Source organism: Chaetodon trifascialis, chromosome 8, assembly GCF_039877785.1.
Source record: "Chaetodon trifascialis isolate fChaTrf1 chromosome 8, fChaTrf1.hap1, whole genome shotgun sequence".
Taxonomy (NCBI): domain Eukaryota; kingdom Metazoa; phylum Chordata; class Actinopteri; order Chaetodontiformes; family Chaetodontidae; genus Chaetodon; species Chaetodon trifascialis.
This window is the reverse complement of record NC_092063.1, coordinates 7,254,622-7,273,288: the sequence shown is the minus strand read 5'-3', so window position 1 is coordinate 7,273,288 and position 18,667 is coordinate 7,254,622. Positions and strand designations below refer to the sequence as shown.

Here is an 18,667-nt window from a genome sequence, read left to right as displayed (position 1 = left end):
CAGCCTCTCATGAATTTTGCATTAACAAGCTACGGAGAAAAAACACGAGGCTATCCAAAGTTGTTTATCACAGTACTGTTCGACCGTGGCCGCAAGGATGCGACTACATACTACTGTAACTAGATGTTCCAGATGCTGGGATGCGCTTTAATGGCTCGTTGGAATGGACTACACATGTAGACAAGCAAACTCGTCACTTCTTTTACCATCTAAATACCTTTTCAGCAGAGTTTGCATGGTGTGTTGTTGTATGATTTATTAAACATTGCTGGGAGGGGAGCTAAAAATCCAAAACAATAATGGTATCTGGATTATTTATGAGAAGCAAACTTCATTCACCTTGTACTTTAGGTAGCAACATCCTCAAAGGCTTAGAGAGTGGGTGGAAACTGGGACAGAAGTGAATGTGTGTTAAGGGAGTTTTCAGAAGTTATAGACTGGGAGCCCTGTATACATACAGCACTGCACATAAGAACGAAGGCAGCCACCGTCAGCCAGCTGCGACGGCTTGATCTCTCATCCCCACTGATTGTTACAAATATCCCCGCCGCGCTTTAGCAATAAGATGCACTCTCTGCCTCTGTGTCTTTAAAAACAGGTGAAGACAAACACGAGGCAGCCTGAAAATGACTCCCTAAAGCACCCATCATCAAGCCTCTACCAGCTAGACTCACCGGCTTTATTAATGTTAATACATCATTTACAAATGCTTCAATTGTGAGCAATTAATAAAAAACTATTTTCCGGTTGCCAGGTTGGGAAAAATCCTCCAGCTGCAGTTGTAACTAATTGGTCGATAATTTAAAAACAAGAACCCCCCTTTGATAATAAATTGGTAAGGTTAAACTGCAGACTTGATGGCTGATCAGAAAGTGAAAAAGACTTCATCCATAGAACAGAATTTTAACAGAACAGAAGTTTAAGTGTTGAGTGCGGATCAACAGCTTGTCAAACTGCTTTAGTCATGAAACAGAAAAAACAGCTTTCTCACTTTCAGCCATCATCACTTCTAAATGTTATTGCATGGTAGGCTGTTGTACAGCAGTCAAAGGTCTGCAGCTGAAATGTTAATTGGTCCATTTATTTACATTACTGTAAATAAACTGGCAACCCCGAAGCTGCTCTTAATAATATCTTATATTTGATCTACAAAGCTTCCTTAGATTTATTAACCATGAATACCGCCATTAAGGCCGTCTTATCTTAAGATGTCACAGATATGTTTGTAACACAATAAGCTCCTGTAACATCGCTCCAGCTTTGAGGACTTTCTGGCGTTGCGCGGGCAGGAGGAACCCAGCGCGGATGAAAAGCGCAGCTCCAGATGGAAGCAGCTGGATTGGCTGCGTTCACTCATTACTGGACAAGCGCGGCGCGGCTGATTAGACTGATGAATCAATAACTGCAATCAGCACGGTAATGATAAACATATCAAGAGAAGCGATTCCAGTGAACAAATCGAAATTACCCGAGGGATGATCCGAGGCAATCACTGAACGGCGAGCAGTGCGTAAAGTGATGCGTGTGTGCGCCTGTGATTGAACCGTGTGTGTGTGTGCGTGACATGCGATTTCCACTGCAGAACTTTAAACACTCCTGGAGTTCACACATGCACACAGAGAGCAGCGAGGAGCGGCGGCAGTGGACCCAAACATGCGCTAGTCGGCGCTTTAAGAATGAAATTCAATATTTGTGTGTTGCACTGTGGGTTGTGGACCACACTGCACGCACAGGACCTGAACCTGGAGAGGAGCCCTCCATGCACGGTTTGTATAACTTAGTGAATCCCCAACCCTCCACTAACAGCATTCATCCCCATAAAGGATCAGATACAGCGTCCATGCAGAGAGAGATGCTGTCAGGGCTCAAACACACACACACACACACACACACACACACACACACACACACACACACACACACACACACACACACACACACACACACACACACACACACACACAGCCGCGCAGTGAGGCACAGATGCGTCAGTGCGTTACTGTAAATAATTTCGGTGCATAGTGATCCGTCCTAAATGCAGATACCAGGAGCCAAATCCAGGAGCGCGTCACAGTTTCAAAGCTCAATCTCAACAGCTGCAGGCTGCGATCTCCGCCACATCTCTGCCAACAAGGAGGCAACCAGCTCTTTCCAAAATCCCCGAGCTGCTCCATCCTCCGCCTGCATGTGACAAACGGCTAAACTGTTGAAATGACTTGTCAGCCGCTTCAAACCAGCTCTCTCATCACGCTCTTAAAAGCGCACGAAGACTGGAAACCTCCATCTCCCTTTTCGGTCTAATTCTAATGAAAAACCCATCAGCCTCGACCTCGGGGTTAACTTATTGATCCGGCTCTAAAATGCGGCTGACTGTGATGTCATTTTTCAAACATCAATTTTTACGCAGTCAGTTCCTGTCTTCTTGTTGTTGTGGTTTTTGTTGTTGTTATTGTTGTGGAATGTGTTCCCAACAGTGTCCGTTGCTTTTGGTGACGATCTAATTTGCAGCTCTTAATTTAAAAAAAAGAAAAAAAGAAAAAGAAAAAGGAGAGATCATTTCCAATCTTGCGCGGTGGGAGGGAAGATTTGTGCAGTCAGGATAGAAGAAGCGGGAGAGGAGGAGGAGGAGGAGGAGGAGGAAGAAGAAGAAGAAAAGTAGGAAATCTCTGCAACCCCTGGAGTCTCATTCAGCACCACTCGCTGCTGGACAGCGTCTGAGCGGCGGAGTTGATCGAGAAACCGGAGATTTGTTCCAGCCTCGAGTCTGGGAGTAACACCGCATCTGCACAGGGCGCTTTACCTCCCGACAACTAACACTCACATTGACACTGGCATTCTCATCTGTCTTCTTCTTCTTCTTCTTTATCATTATTGTTACTATTTTTTCTCAAATTTGATGCGGGCGGCGGGTTTGGAGAGCAGCGTTCAAACCGGAGGCTGCTGCCTGGAGCTGGCGCTGCCAAACAAAGACGCAGGAAGAAAAGGGAACAAATAGCTGGACCTCATCAGAGATCGCAGAAGTTCCTTTTCTCCACTTTAGGCTCAGTTGCACGGGGAGGATTTAAAGGTAAGAGTGTTTCTTTTCTGTCACAGTACCTCAGTGGGAGCAGCAGCGGGGTTCAGGAGCGCTAGGACACACAGAGTTACGCAGCTGTGTTGTGGCTTCTGTCTGTGAGAGAATGCCGCACAAATGCCACAGTGTGTCCATCACGCTGCTCGCAGGCATGTTTTGCATGCTTTAAAGGCTACGTGAGGTCATCCTTCTTCTCCTTGATCGAGCCCGGTCGCTCAGACTGACTTTGCAAAGCCTCTCCGTGTGGCTCTCGGGGTGTGAGGAGGTCCAGAGCCCCGTTTCGGAGGGCTGTGGTCCTGCTCTGATCAACAGATGAATCACCTTCACTGGGAGGCTTTTGGACGGGGTTGACGTTTGCTCGTGGAGCTGACGGGGTGGGGAGACTTGACAATACAATGAACCCCTTCATCAGCCGTGTCTATGGGAGCCCCCTTCTGCAAGCCCCTCTCTCCTTTCCGCTTCACTTGGCTTGCTGTTGTGCCTCACACACAGACAAGCAAATCCGAGGAGTCTATAGGCTTTATCAACGCACAGATGAAGCTAGACGGGCATTTTTAAGTAATTCAATTAAATCAGTACTCTGAGCAGTGTGGGGGTGATTTTCTCTAAGACGCGCAGAAATCTGGGAGCTTTTCCCGGGTTGTTTGTATGAATCGGTGGCAATCCATCTTTGCATTTAATCATTTCCAAGTGAGACATGACGCCCTGGTGGGTCATATGGTTTGGTGACGCCTCACTGGATTATGCATCACAGTCAGAGAATGCTTTAACTGCTGCTTATTTCAACATGTTGAAACCTTCAAAGAATGCATTTATTTCATGAGGAATGTTTCCACCGCTGTGATTGGACCGAGCAGCTTTCTTATGGATTTAAGAAAGAATCTGATGCATCATGTTTGAAGACCCCCATGCACTCACAGACACAGAGGCGCGATGGATTTGCTCCATTCCCACTTTTCATTTCATTTTTTCTTATAGCAGGTTTTTTTTTAAGTTCCACTCTATAAAACTCTAGATCTCCTCTGAGTGTGCATGCATCACTGGATTTTAATTAGTGTAAAATGAATAAATGGAGGTGATACTCTTCAAATTCCAAACTTCATTTGATGCCAAAAAAAAAAAAAAACGAACCCCAAACAGCAACAAATGACAACATCCCACAACAGAGATCTATTTTTTAACATTATTAGTCCTTCCAGACCAATCAGATTCTCCCTGAACACTTCTTTAAAACAGATGTGCTCACACAGACATGTTTCACCGAGCCACTAAAAAATGTATTTGCATAATTTCATTTTGTTTTTGGAAAACAGACACATGGATCTTTTGGAGCCCTGAAATAAGTGCTTTCAAACACCAATCCTTTCACTGCAGCAACACTCTTCCTTTTCCTTTGGCCGTTCCTTCATTAATTCTCTCAGTCAGCGAACACACTTACTGAATTTTTGCACTCATTCTCCACCCGATCTGAACCCTTTGAGCAATATCACACTGTCTGGAGTGTAGATCCCCACCAGCAGTCACAGTACGTGAGCATTAGTGATTATCCAGGAGTGAAAAAAAAAACTAGCTTTCTCAACCTTCACGGTAGCTTATTATGTGCCACTGTAGACAAATCAGCTCTGGCATTAAGTTGGGTGGATTGTAGATTTCTTATCATATTAGCAACAATGAGAACAGTCAGTTTACTGGTTGTACAGATGTGCAGGTTTACGAGTGCTGCAGAGAACCTGAATGGTGTTTAAATATATCTTTTTCACCTTTCACTTTTTTGAGCTGCTTTTCCAAAATCACGATTAGCAGCAATCCTTTCACTCCGATCCAAAACTGGAGACAAACTCTTGGCTCCTCTTATTTTCCAGCTCTGGCTTGGTGGCCTTCAGCAGAGCTTATTTGTACTTTATCATCCTGCTTTTACTGAAATTTCCTCTTGCATTTATGCTAAGCTCCATCTGCCTTGCAGTTACTACTTGGCTGCACAGCTTTCAAACACGATGACAAGGTGTTTTAAGTGCATACTTATAATTGGGGGAGGAAACAAAATCATCCTGAGCTTTCCTGAAAGACATGATGTCGAAAAATTTCCAGAGCTGCCCTTTTTATTTTGCTCTGAACTGAGCTTCCTATCTGAAGTTGAGCACCACCCCCAACAAGATCCACTAATTACATGGCTGTGTTTGGTTTGGGCTATTGAGGTGAGAGTTCAGGCCATAGTTCAGTTTAGGGTCTGCCAATCGAAGGTGGGATTTGTAGGCAGGCTGGGAGGAAGTGCTGCCCCAGAGGCCCAGTTCAGGGAAAGAAGCAATTACAGCTAAATTTATTGTTGACAGCCCCCCCCCCCCCCCCCCCCAAAAAAATGCTTGCATCATAAAAAAAATGTCTCCTGTTTGAAGGGTATACCTGAACATTTAAGACCTGGAGTATTCTGTAAGCTTCTAATGGCACATTATTCAGTATTTCTGCTCATTAACAAGTTTCTCCCGGAAACAAAAAAACGTCTCATTAAAATGCAAAGCTTGAAGAAGCTCCAGTAAACAGAGTAAGAGACTAACTGTCAGCACAAAGCCTGTTACTTTTAACCTTTACATCCAAATGAGTTTCCTTGTACTGTAATCTGCTCCAGACCTGATAATGTTCCCCTTGTACCCAGAAAATCATCCAGGATATGTTTACTGTCATTTCCTCCATCTTTTGTAATTCATTTTCCACGCTGCTGTGAGTTAGTGTGACATTATAAGAGCAGGGCGGGATAAATTATTCTCCTGACGGCTTCTCTTCCTTTTCCTCTCAGACCGAGCTGAAAGCGAGAGCAGACGTCAGCGCTGAGATTCACAGGCATCCAGGAGTGGAGACAGGCAGGCAGGCAGGTGGACAGGCAGCAGGCAGGCAGGCAGGCAAGCAGGCAGGCAGGCAGGCAGGCAGGCAGGCAGGCAGGCAGGCAGGCAGGCAGGCGGACAGGCAGGCAAGCAGGCAGGCAGGCAGGCAGGCAGGCAGGCAGGCAGGCAGGCAGGCAGGCGGACAGGCAGGCAGGCGGACAGGCAAGCAGGCAGGCAGGCAGGCAGGCAGGCAGGCGGACAGGCAAGCAAGCAGGCAGGCAGGCAGGCAGGCAGGCAGGCAGGCAGGCAGGCAGGTGGACAGGCAGCAGGCAGGCAGGCAGGCAGGTAGACAGGCAGCAGGCAGGCAGGCAGGCAGGCAGGTGGACAGGCAGCAGGCAGGCAGGCAGGCAGGCAGGCAGGCAGGCAGGCAGGCAGGCAGGCAGGCAGGCAGGCAGGCAAGCAGGCAGGCAGGCAGGCAGGTGGACAGGCAGCAGGCAGGCAGGCAGGTGGACAGGCAGCAGGCAGGCAGGCAAGCAGGCAGGCAGGCAGGCAGGCAGGCAGGCAGGCAGGCAGGCAGGCAGGCAGGCAGGCAGGCAGGCAGGCAAGCAGGCAGGCAGGCAGGCAGGCAGGTGGACAGGCAGCAGGCAGGCAGGCAGGCAGGTGGACAGGCAGGCAGGCAGGCAGGCAGGCAGGCAGGCAGGCAGGCAGGCAGGCAGGCAGGCAGGTGGACAGGCAAGCAGGAGGCAGGTGGACAGGCAAGCAGGCAGGCAGGCAGACGGGCAGGCAGACGGGCAGGCAGGCGGAGAGCTGTTTTCCTGGTGTGTTAGAGGAGTTTTAGGTATCTGTTCCTCGGCCGTTCCTTATCGCTGCTCCTTGATGGCGGAGTGTCCACACTCTGGATCACCTCCTCTGCTTTCTCCTCCTGGCCGTCCGTCTGCTCATCAGGAGGACGTCTGCGTGGCCTTGCTGTGCTGCCCACAGCTGCAGATCCATTCCTCACACCCTCCGCTCAATCCTATTTTCCAAACTGCTGATTCTTCTTCTCAGCAATCCTTTTAACAAGCTTTCCATTTTGTCATTTCTGCCATATGTGTCTTTTGGTCGAATAGCTTTATTGCGGGATTTGGACTTTGGTTTTCAGATAAAGTCCAGATGCTCTTGCCTAAAAGCCCCCGTGCTGTAAGCAAAGTCTCTTATCGCAGAGTGAGTGCATGAGAGCTGCAACACGCCTACAGGTTGAACATCTTCATTAGAGGCCTGTTGACACTAATCAGAGATGACATCCACTGGCACTCTGGTTAATATACAAGATTTACAACACAAACAATGAGGCAAATAATCTTCCATCCCAGCAAGAGAGTTCCTCATAACAGACGCACATTTGACAAGGTGTCGAATTAATGTTAGCTCATAGCAAAGGTTATTATGACACATGCTGTCCTCAGCAAAACTGGCTTCAGCTCACATATCAAATAATGAGTCCCTCTCGACACAAAGAATTCCTTCAAATGAGTCAAGACCATTATGGATCCATATCACTAATTCATCTGTTAGAACTGAGACAGCGTAATGTTTTGGTCCAACCTACAGAGTCATATGACAGAGATGAAGAGCTCGTGATCAATATTTAAACAGCACAGTGAATAAGCATCTTTATCACTCTGACACGTGGCTGTAATGTTAGCTAGTTCCTCCTTGTGCTGGCAAGACATTTCCTTCATTAAGCCGGACGATAAGATTTAATCAGCCAGCATGTTTTAAATCCCTTGTTTAGATTAATCTATAGGAAACTCAAAATCAGGATGTTCCTCTTCTTCTTTTTTTAATTTTTTAATTTTTTTTTTTTTTACTAAATTGGTGTTAATTATGCTGGTGGCTGCTCCAAATGGCATCAACAACTGCTCAGCGCTTCCCTTTACATTAACGTCTTCATCTTAATTTCCTGGTTCACTGGCTCGCTGCTCTTCCTCCGGCGCAGCTTTTGTTCTGTAATTGACGGATTTGTTGATTAGTGTTGGACTAGAATGTAATTTTACAGGAGAAGATTGTGGTTTGGCTGAAATTTTCAATGTAAAAAAACTCATTTCAAACGACAACGAAACTGGATATCTGTTTGTTTTTCAGCCAATACAAAGAAAACCCGTCCAGTTAGGAGAATCTATTATGGGACGTGGTAATTGGCAATGATAGCGTACGTTAGCATAGCACATAAATGAATTAAGCTAAAAGAACATCACACTTATTTTGCTGTTAAAGCTGCAGCTTTGGGTGGACATTACAGAGGTTGTTGGCATTATAGATGAACACACACACACACACACACACACACACACACACACACACACACACACACACACACACACACACACACACACACACACACACACACACACACACACACATTCCTCCAAATGAAATGATCTATCTATCAATATTTGTCAGTTGTATGATCTGACAGCACTATGTTCACAGTTTCGTTAGGTTTATGCCTAAAAAGGTTTGGTTTGCGTTAAAATTGCTTCTTCGTTGAGGTTGGGGACCACCGTTGTCATGGTTACAATACTAACCACTTGGATAAGGTTAGGGAAGGTTAAAAGAAACCCACGCAGCAGACAGTCAGATGTTTTGCCGCCCCAGCCGACATCCTCCCAGAGTGGACTTGTGGCTCTGGAACAGATGGACGACAGTGACAGTAACTCTGGAGGGCTTCGTCACTTGAACGTTCATGACTGATGCCTGTCCCGCACTTGGACAGTCTCGGTGATTGTTTTGTGTTGTTTGGTGTCGGTAAAATTGCTAAACCGGGTGCTTTCACATGTGTTGCCTGCAATATGTGTGAAGTAGACAAACTTTGCATTTGGTCATTTTCTGGGTTGGACGTGATGCTGTGCTCTGTGTCAGTTTCAGGTTGTTAAAGCTCCTCTTATTCAGTCACGCCGTTTATGGCTGATTTCCTTTGTTTTGGCCTGTTTTTCTGTTACCTACACAGTTACGCTCACTGGTTAATGTGTTGCCATAGCAACCTGAGTCATGCGGATTTGCAGACACTTCTCATCCCCAGGTCGTCAAACACCGGCGTTTTGTCACGGCCGTCGGCGTCTCATACAGACGCACATGGTCTCCTTTAGCGTCTGTATGAGACGCACCAGGCTTTCCACTGACTCCAGTGTAAAGCCATCCAGTTTCCTAAACTTTGGTGCATAAACCTAACCAAACGGCAACAGTTTCAGGAGGTTTAACCATGAATTAGAGAGGCTTTCTGGCAGAAAGGCTTTCTTTCACAATGGCCTTTGGCAGAAAGACTTTCTGTACGGCGTCTCATACAGGTGGGTATCTCGGGTGTCTGTATGAGATGTCGAGGGGCGTGATGAAACATTAGTATTTGATGACCTGGGATTGAGACCTGGTTGGGATTTGTTTTTGCGTGACCTTTACATCATTTATATCATGGAAATGATATTCTCAGTTTCATTTACTCTTAACAGACGCACCTGTGCCATAAAGGTGGATTTGATCAGAAAAGGCTGACTAAACTACAGTGACTTTAAATTCGTATTTTATTGTTTTATTGTTTTTGGAACATTCAATGCTTTGCGATACATTATATGCAGATCTATACATTAGATCTGCTCGGGTCATTTACTATATAGTCATATTGGAGAACTCTAGCTTCATAGATTCCTTCCATTTTTATGCTCTAAAAAATGAATACAAGCGTCTGTGTGTCACAAGGGGCTCCATTTCTGCATTTTTCATTGATATTCACAATGTGTGAGTTGAGGCATTTTCCCAGTTTCTCTGTCAACGTTAAGGTCTGCCCACTACTCATGAATATGTATGAGCATATCTTCACACTAAACAGATCCCTTGAAGTGCCTTAAAAACAAAATCTGGCATTCAAACTTCAAGCCTCGCCCAAACAAGGGACATTGCTTCGATGTATGTGCGTCACAGCGTGAGTGGGAACTTGTAAACAAAGATTATTTGGATTAGCAAACAAACAACTTCACATCGGTTTCAAGACGGTTTTGATTGCCATGTGTTTGGCTTCGCAATGATGAAACTATTAGCTGCTAAAAGTCAGATGAATGGGATCCACTAAATAGTGTCAGGCAGAAAATTGTAGAAATGTGTGGGAAAAATTATCCCCACTTTTCCCATAACACATGACTTCAGGGCCAGTTCCTTTCAGCTGCAACAGACCACTCCAGATTAGTTCTTGTTCTGCACACCAGTGCCTGGCAGAAATCTCTCGCCAGCAGCAGTGGGAAGGCACAGCCGAGTTCCTAAATCCTGTCGTCAACAGCCACCCAAATCTCTGAGCACTATTCTGGCCTTGATTACAATTTGTGTGCCACAGTGGCTGGCTCCAAAGGAAGGGCCACATGGAAATATTCAATTATATGTGCAGTGGGATTGGACGGGTGAGTTTATTGCAGAGATTTAGAAAATTGTAATATAAACATAAAGTCATACACTGTTTTAAAAAACTATTCTGAATGTGGTTCATCGCGTTTATGAAATGACACGATGTAAAAGCAAAGCAGATCCTGTGCAAACATTGTGAACCAAGACGGTAATCTTATTTTGCTCCTGTTCTTCTCTACAGTGAACGCGTATAGATCCGCCATTCAGATTCAATTTTCTCATTAGCCTGCCAGTGCCTTAAAGAAAGATGGATGCAAAAAGCGTTCGTCCTATAACCTACACTGGTTCAAAGACCAATATAGGTATCACTGCTGACAGACACTGGACATGATTAATTGTAATTCCATGCTCTCCTTGTTTTTCCCAAGTCTACGATCGAATACGAACAAAGCATTAGAGGAAACTTAGGACAAATAAAAGGAAGCACAATGTCATTGTTTCTCAGCACAACGCATTAACATATTGGCTTTGCAGGAGTGCATGTGAGTTAGCTCTGGTCACTGTTGATTGGCTTGCACAAATTAGCTCAAGCGCAGTAATACAGGCAATACAACCAATTAAAAAAACAATACAATAATCCAACCAATGAAGAAATGCTAATAAAATAAAAACAGGCAGGATAATGTTTTATTCAGCTTCTCCTGCGCTCTCACGGTGAGCATTGCAATCATGTTGCACTCTGCAACAACATCCACCAAGTTGCGTTTAACAACATTAAATTGCAAAGGGAGACAGCTGCCATTAGAGGCTTTAGTTATCTCACTTGGTTGTGTTGTGCTTCATAATGGCCCTGTAGGGCTACCACTGTGCACCACAGGTCCACTTAATGGTGGTAATGCTGATCTGTTAGAGCCCATTATTCAGAGAATCCTTGTCATTGCCCTTGCCCTTCCTCAGTACCGCACTTCAGCTCGCCGGTAATGAGATGTCTGTATTTACACCAAGTCCTGATTACTAATGCAGAGGCAGTGGAATGGGATACCATGTCTACAACTCCCTGCTTTCATGTCTGACACCTGTAAGCAGGGAATTAAAAATGGTTACTCAGATTGCAAACATGCAGACCCACGGAGCCAGCCTGCCCAAGCAACATCCACTACCTCCTGGAAACAGAAGAAACGTATGCGATGAAGGAGGGAGGAATTAAAGCATGTAGAGATACACTGATGCTGAAACAGATCATTTCAGCCACGTCTGCTAGAAATTATGTTCATCTGCTAAATGACCGCAGGGTGGATGATGGGCGGACACTGAGGACCGTGGTCTGTGTCCTCTATCCAACATGCAGTTAGGTTTGGTGAAGTTTAGGTTAGGGAACATTGTTTGATTGAGGCTGGGGAAAGATGGCGGTTTGGGTAAAATACTGGAAAAACATCCTTTCTAATGTACGCTTTTAAAATATTCAACCAGGGCGACAGTTGTTCCCTGAGCTTCAAGAACAAATGTGACATTTTGGGAAGAACGCTTGGTCACTTTCTTGCCAAGAGTCAGATGAGAAGATTGATAACTGTATGCTAACTACGAAGCTACCGCCAGCAGCCAGCTCACTTAGCTTATATGAGCATAAAGATTGGAAACAGGGGAAGACAGCTGGCTCCTTCCAAAGGTAACAAAATCTGCCCAGCAGCACCTAAGCCAAGTTATCTGGCTGCTGGCAGACATGAGAGTGGTTTCACTCTCGGCAAAAAACAAATTAAGTGCATTTCCAAAAATGTCAAACTTTTCCCTTTAAACAGGTGCTTTCAGGTGCATTAATCATGCTTTAGCTTGCGCAGATGGATATTGTTGGAAAAGCTGATGAAATATACTTTTTCAGACACGCTCAGGCTCAGTACGAACGATTCGTGCAGATACGTTTATTAAAATCCTTTCCTTTTGTTGCTAAAAAAACACAATGCGAGTTGCAGTATGTTTCACAACTGATTGCTGCTGCAGATGGGTACTAAACATCATTTCTAGCTGACAGGGTTGAGCATCTGTTTGCATTACATTCTATTTATTACATAAAACATTCTTTAACACGTCTAAATGAATGTTTTCCAGAAAGTGTCAGCTCCTCGATGGTCTTTGCTAAACTGCAGCAGAAACTAAAGAACCAAAGTACTTTGCTAATCATGTTAAATGTAAAGAGAAAATAATCTGTGTGGTTCTAATAAAAGTTGTTTTCAGTCCAGAGTTTGCTTTAATGAATCCACTGTTGACCTGTGGTATCTCCCACAGATTTGCTGTGTGAACAGAAGCAGACGTGAACGGCATCTTCAATGAGCTGCTGTGAACCACGTTTGTTTCATGATTCCAGATACCTCGCACTCCCCGTCTGACTTGCACACTGTGTCCTGTCTTTGTTTACAGCGTGGCTGTAATGGGGGTTCTGTAGACTTTCCTCAGTCAATACAAACATTATTCTGGACCCCACACACTCGCTCACACACAGGCAAACACAGCGGCACTGCCACAACGCCTTAGGCTGTTCCTCTCTGCATGTCTTATCCATGTTGAGAAATATTAGTGCATGGCGTGGAGTGCATTTGATACACTGGGACTCTCCACTAGATTTAGCTCTGCTTGCACCACCAGCATACTGTAGGCTTTAAGCATCAGAATATATGGCGACTGCCAGAAAAATGCCAGAAGAAAGACAATTATTTGAACTGGTATCACTGGGGAGCGTTCCAACCCTCAGCTGCTGCAGTCTTGTCATGAAAGACATACATGTTACATTTGACTTTCCCTTGTCAAACCCACTCAGGCAGTTTGAAGTGTTCCAAGGTTGAGCTTTGTTTTCATCATACAATACAGGATTGCACAATGAAATGCAGCAAGAGCCTCCTCCACTACACACACAGAAAAAGTCTTAACAAAGATTCAGGTGTAGTTTCTGATGCAAGGGGTCCTTCAATCAAAACAATAACAAAATATGGAGTTGGATGATGTTGTCAAACGGCGTGGCATCATGGGAGTTGTTGTGTTCATTGTCAAACAACCATCATTGCCAATGAAAATGGATCATGCTCCATCATGACTGAGCAATACAAACAATAGCAAACAACAGAGAGGCTAATATATAAAATATATACAATAGGTTTCGTTTTTAGATGTTTGAATGCAGAAATATACATATTATGCCTTTAAATGAGAATAAAATAGAACAATAATATGTAACAAAGTATATAAAAGTAGTACTTAAGGAAAAACAAAGTGGAAACAACAGTATTTACAACGGAACGATACAGTTACATATATATATGTTTATATATATATATATATATATATATATATATATATATATATATATATATATATATATATATATATATATATATATATATATATATATATATATATATATACTAGTCGCTAGTTTGTGTGCTACTGCAAAGGCTAGCATGCTTGCAAACTGGGAACATGGCTGTGTTAGTCACAATCGCTCTTCAAGCTTCTTTCTATTTTCTCTGTACTGAGCAGTTTACTGTGTGCTCTCAGGATTGTACATCAATTTCAGCCAATAAGACTCATTTTAGAGGAGGAAAAAAGCTTCTCCAGCTGGCTAGCTTACCATCTGTCCGTTAGCAAACTCATTAGTTTGGTCACCGATGGGACAATAAGTTCACAGTTTATCCCGAAGACATGTTTGTAGCAGCGACTCCTCTCTAACTGTGAACCGTTCCTCGTGTTTGAGGCACTTTATGCTGTGAGGAAGGAAGTTGGTGCAGCGCTGATGTGAAATATTTTAGTCTATCATGTTGATAATGGCGATTACACTGAAATGCACAGATTTTGCCACAGAATCTTTCCACCTTGGCCTTATATTCACTGTGGAAGTTTCACCTGTCCACACGTCATCCCTCCTCACTTTCCCGCCCCTGCCAGTCACCGTCTGCAGCCTGACAGACACAGGATATTGAAAGGTAATACTGATGTTGATATTTTGAGTTTAAAAAAATCTGATCAAGAGTGCGCCCTCTCGTGCACGCGCCTACAAATCCTGTAAACTCCTTATGCATTTTGGCTCGAGGGCTCAGGGATGTCCCGCTGTGAAATCAACAAAGTGTTTGAAGGCTCTGTCACAGACTCTCTGAGCCTTTTGTGCACACTTCCTGCGAGTCTGCAGACTTTGCTAAAGGAAATAACCCACAGTGACAAAACAGCAGTGACAGATGAAATAAAACACGTCAGGAGTCAGAAGGTGATACACGTTGTAGTTGGCCCTCAAAAGTTGACTTGGCCCTTCTGTATGTTTAACTTACCGATAGGGAGCAAAGAACAAACACTTCTGTTTGTTAAACTATATAAACCCTGAGGTTTACCATCCGCAGTCAACCATCCTGCACCCACACACTTACAGTCGCATCACAGGTGACGTCAGATAAAGTCTGAGAGGGATCAGTGTTTGAGGCTTCGGGGGCATCAGAACTGGGTCAGTCTGTTTTAGTGCGATCTACCCGCTAGATCTGCAAAGCGCCTTCCTGCATTTCCTTGGTCAGATTTGTTACCCTGCTCGGATTGTCTTTTTGTTGCCAACCATTAGTCCTTTTTTCACTCATCGATTCTCCTGACGTGCCTTTAATTGAATCTCCTCTTCCATAGTGTCTGCATTTGGGTCCTTTCCCAGTTGCCCTGTACGTGAACTGTGACAATTAGCCATTCGGATGGATGGCTACTTTAATGATTTGCACATCTCTCCATACTAATAAAATGCAAGAGAATAAAAGGCTCCATCAGAGATTTCTTACTGCGGGAGATTAACAAGTCTAGTTATTTTACCATCTTAAAACTGGATCCAAAATAGCACCGGCTCTCAGAACCTCTAATTAAGGGTATCGTGTGAACAAAAGGCCATCCTTCCAGGTGTACTGTGAGGGCTCTCTAACAGTCTTTCATCACTGTGGATTAGAGTGCAACAGCAACCACCCGTACAGTCTCGATTCAGGCTTTCTAATGAAATGCTCCATCTCTGTCATCAGACTGCCATTTTCACGATCTATTAAAGCTCATACATTCATCGCACTGTTATGCATTATGTGCCTTCCTGACTTGTGGTATCCTGCAGCATTGTTTCAATTATGAGGAGCAGGGGAGCCATTGCTGATGCTTAGTCAGGAAGTCATATCATGATTTTCCATTTTATGGATTTTTTTTTCCCAAGGAGTTTAAGATTACTCCCAGTGTAATTTCCCACCTTGTATGGCGCTCTTCCCTCTGAACAAATCGAGGCAGTGTGATAACCGGAGATCAGCGGCTGACGTTTAATGCATGCGTATTGCTTAGTTTTCTTTGATGTTAATGTGTTTGCAGGGTTTAGCATCCACCAAGCCCAACACACAACACTTCCTCTAAAGTTGCACTTCCACATAAATGACCACAGGGTTGAATTCTGGAGTAATCTCCACCAACAGAGTGGTGGGGCTGCATGTAATGGCATAGCTTAGATGTTTATTGGAATTTAGACCACTGTATTTGCCCACAAGGTACAAAATAAATTACAACTTTCCTGCTACTTGGATCACCCAGAGTGACAACTTGGGGAACCAAAAAATAAGAATTTGTGAGCCCCAACATAGGATTTAATAAATATTAAGCTGTTTTAATGAGGCTGAATCCCCATACACAGTATGAATGCTGTGGCAACCACCTCATTTTATGTACTTCATACTTCTTCTCCTATTAAGATTTCATTTAAACCAGAAGCTTCTGACCTTTTTGGCTTGAGCCTCCTTACAAAAACAGTGTCTGGTTGCTGCCCCTTGTCACATTTTGCATGTCTATGAGTCGACAGCAGTTCCACTAAGAGACATGTAACATCTAAACTTCACTGATGGTTTTATTTAAATAACTGTTGCAGGCCAAAAGAGGCTAAACGATCAGATATTTCACAAGAAGATTAGAGAAAAGCCTCAAAATAAATACAAATTTGTGAAGCAGAACTTTATTTTTCCTACTTTCGTAGCTTATTAATCATCTCATGACCCTTCAGATTAATCTTCCAGAGGTTGGAAACCGCTGGACTATTAATAGACATTGGTGTGTCAGAATAAAATAATCAAATTAATAAAATCTAATAATGCAATAAATGACGATATATCAGTCAAAGGGTCTGTTTTTCTGCAGATGAGGATCTTTTACATTTGATTTTTAGAGTACATTTTCCTCATTTTACTTCCGTATTTTTCCTTAAGCAGTATTTTTTTTTTTCTTAATTATTTTTTGGGGCTTTTTAGCCTTTATGACAGCTGAAGAGATGACAGGAAATGGGGCAGAGAAAGAGAGGAGAAGACACGCAGCAAACGAGCTGCAGGCGGGAGTTGAGCCTGCGGCCACTGCAGAGGACCGACAGCCTCAATGCATGGGGCGCACACCCTACCAGCTGAGCTATAGGGGCACCCAAGCAGTATTTTGAATGCAGGAATTTAACTTGCAGTGGAGTATTTGTACATTTCTGTATTGATACTTTCACTGAAAGGATCTAAGTACTTCCTCCATCACTGGTTACATGAAAGCAAACCCAAACATTGTTGTCATATTATCATATTTCATCCTAAAAGTAGACAGTGAGCACCGGGAATGTGTAAAGCTGCTTATTTTTGATGGCCTTTAATCTGAAGGTTTACATTTTGAAGAGGCTGAAGAATGAGATCTGTCTGTTATCGGTGGTAAATACGTACGTGGTATGTCAGTGGTGATGTGGGAAGGCGTCTCGTCAGAGGCCATCATACAGCATAGTGTTTACATCACTACCTCCCAGCATTCAAAGATCAAAAGGCCAACATCTGGGTACTGTACACCCAGCTAAACAAATTAAAGAGTGTCCTCATGACCGCCTGAATGAAGTCAAACACTTTCCACATCCTCCCCAATCACAGATCATTGAACATTCACGGCAAATAGCTGGAGGTTTCCTTTTCAAAGAACAGTCAAACATCCCACTGCACACCGTTCGGCACACTCTGACAGCCATCCAGGGAGGATTAAAGCACTTCTAACGGCAGATAGTGGCCTTATGTTTTATTAAGCATTCAACAGTCATTTACATTTTAGATGCTTTGATTATTCTGCAATTGTTGAAGTCGTGTAAGATTAAAAACTAGATGTGAAATGAGCCTCAGCTGTCTTCTTCATAGCTGATCAGCACAAAATTAATCAATTCATGGCTTTCAGTCATTTTTCAAGCAGAAATACTAAATTCTGGTTTCCATCCCTCAAATGTGGTGATTTGCTGCTTTTCACTGTTTTATATCTAATTGTGATGATCATTTATTTCACTATTTGTTTGACAATTAATCGATGGATCATGACAATAACTGGCAGATGAACTGATAATGCAAATAACTGTTCGCTGCAGCCCTAATAGAAATCCTGTAAAATACATAAAACTGTTCACTCTTTCAGAATTATTCTGAATGTTTTCTAGTCACCATCACTTTAATCTTTGGGAAACAAATACCCACTGGCAATATTAACATCATGTGGTCCAATTTCTTACATAACAGCACACTAGTGGTCTGCATGAGGCCTTCAGGAACATAATACCATCAAAAAACATTACCAGTGAATACATACTGCCATTATTATATCCAAATATTTACCTTTGAAAGGGATGAGCTGAATTATTAATGATAATATTGGTTAACAGACCCCATCAACCAGACGCTCTGCCAGGGAGAGTTGTCTGCTCCCTCAAGCTTATTGAGTGGGATGCACAGGATCATTAGAGGCTAATGTCAGTCTGGTTCAGGGTAATGAAAACATACAACCTCAAAGGACGGCACGCAAACCAAAAGGTGACTCGTGTAGGATTTTCTCTTCATATTTTGTCTCAGAACCACCTACACTCTGCCGTCCCCCTGACCTGCTGATAGACGCTTGATGTCTTTTTTATTCGCTTTTTGTTAACAGTCTGCAGAGAAGGATTTCCAGAATTTTGCAGCACACCGAGTCTCAGATTGGTCAAAATGAAACCAAATGAAAGCAGCGAAAAGGTCAATTTTGCATTTTGGTTTGATTTTGGAATGATGCATAATTACAGGCCGCATCTAATTGTAAGCACCCTCCTCGTTTCATACCAACCTCTATGAACGTTCACTCCGGCTAAAAAACAACACAAAAATTTACCAGAAAATATTTTGATAATCAAAGTCCAAAGTACCTTTACATCATTATAAACTGTATATCTTTTGATTTTGGACTATTGAACTAATAATTTCAAACCATTTTCCGGCATTTTATAGATGAAGCGAGAAAATAACAGATCCATTGATAATAAAAATAATCATTAAACTAGCAGCCACCCTCAACCAATCTGCTCAGTCAGACAACCCTCAGTGAATATCTACAACAATCTGATCACATTTTC

General features: G+C 43.5%; 1 protein-coding gene across 1 annotated transcript in view; it reads left to right on the top strand.

Annotated features, from left to right (window-relative positions):
- Positions 1-2,677: 2,677 nt before the first annotated feature.
- Positions 2,678-18,667, top strand: part of LOC139335557 (metabotropic glutamate receptor 4-like) — a 180,229-nt gene continuing 164,239 nt past the window's right edge. Inside the window, exon 1 of the mRNA XM_070969208.1 lies at positions 2,678-3,067. The gene's annotated coding sequence lies outside the window, so the exon portion shown is untranslated. The remainder of the gene's footprint in view (positions 3,068-18,667) is intronic.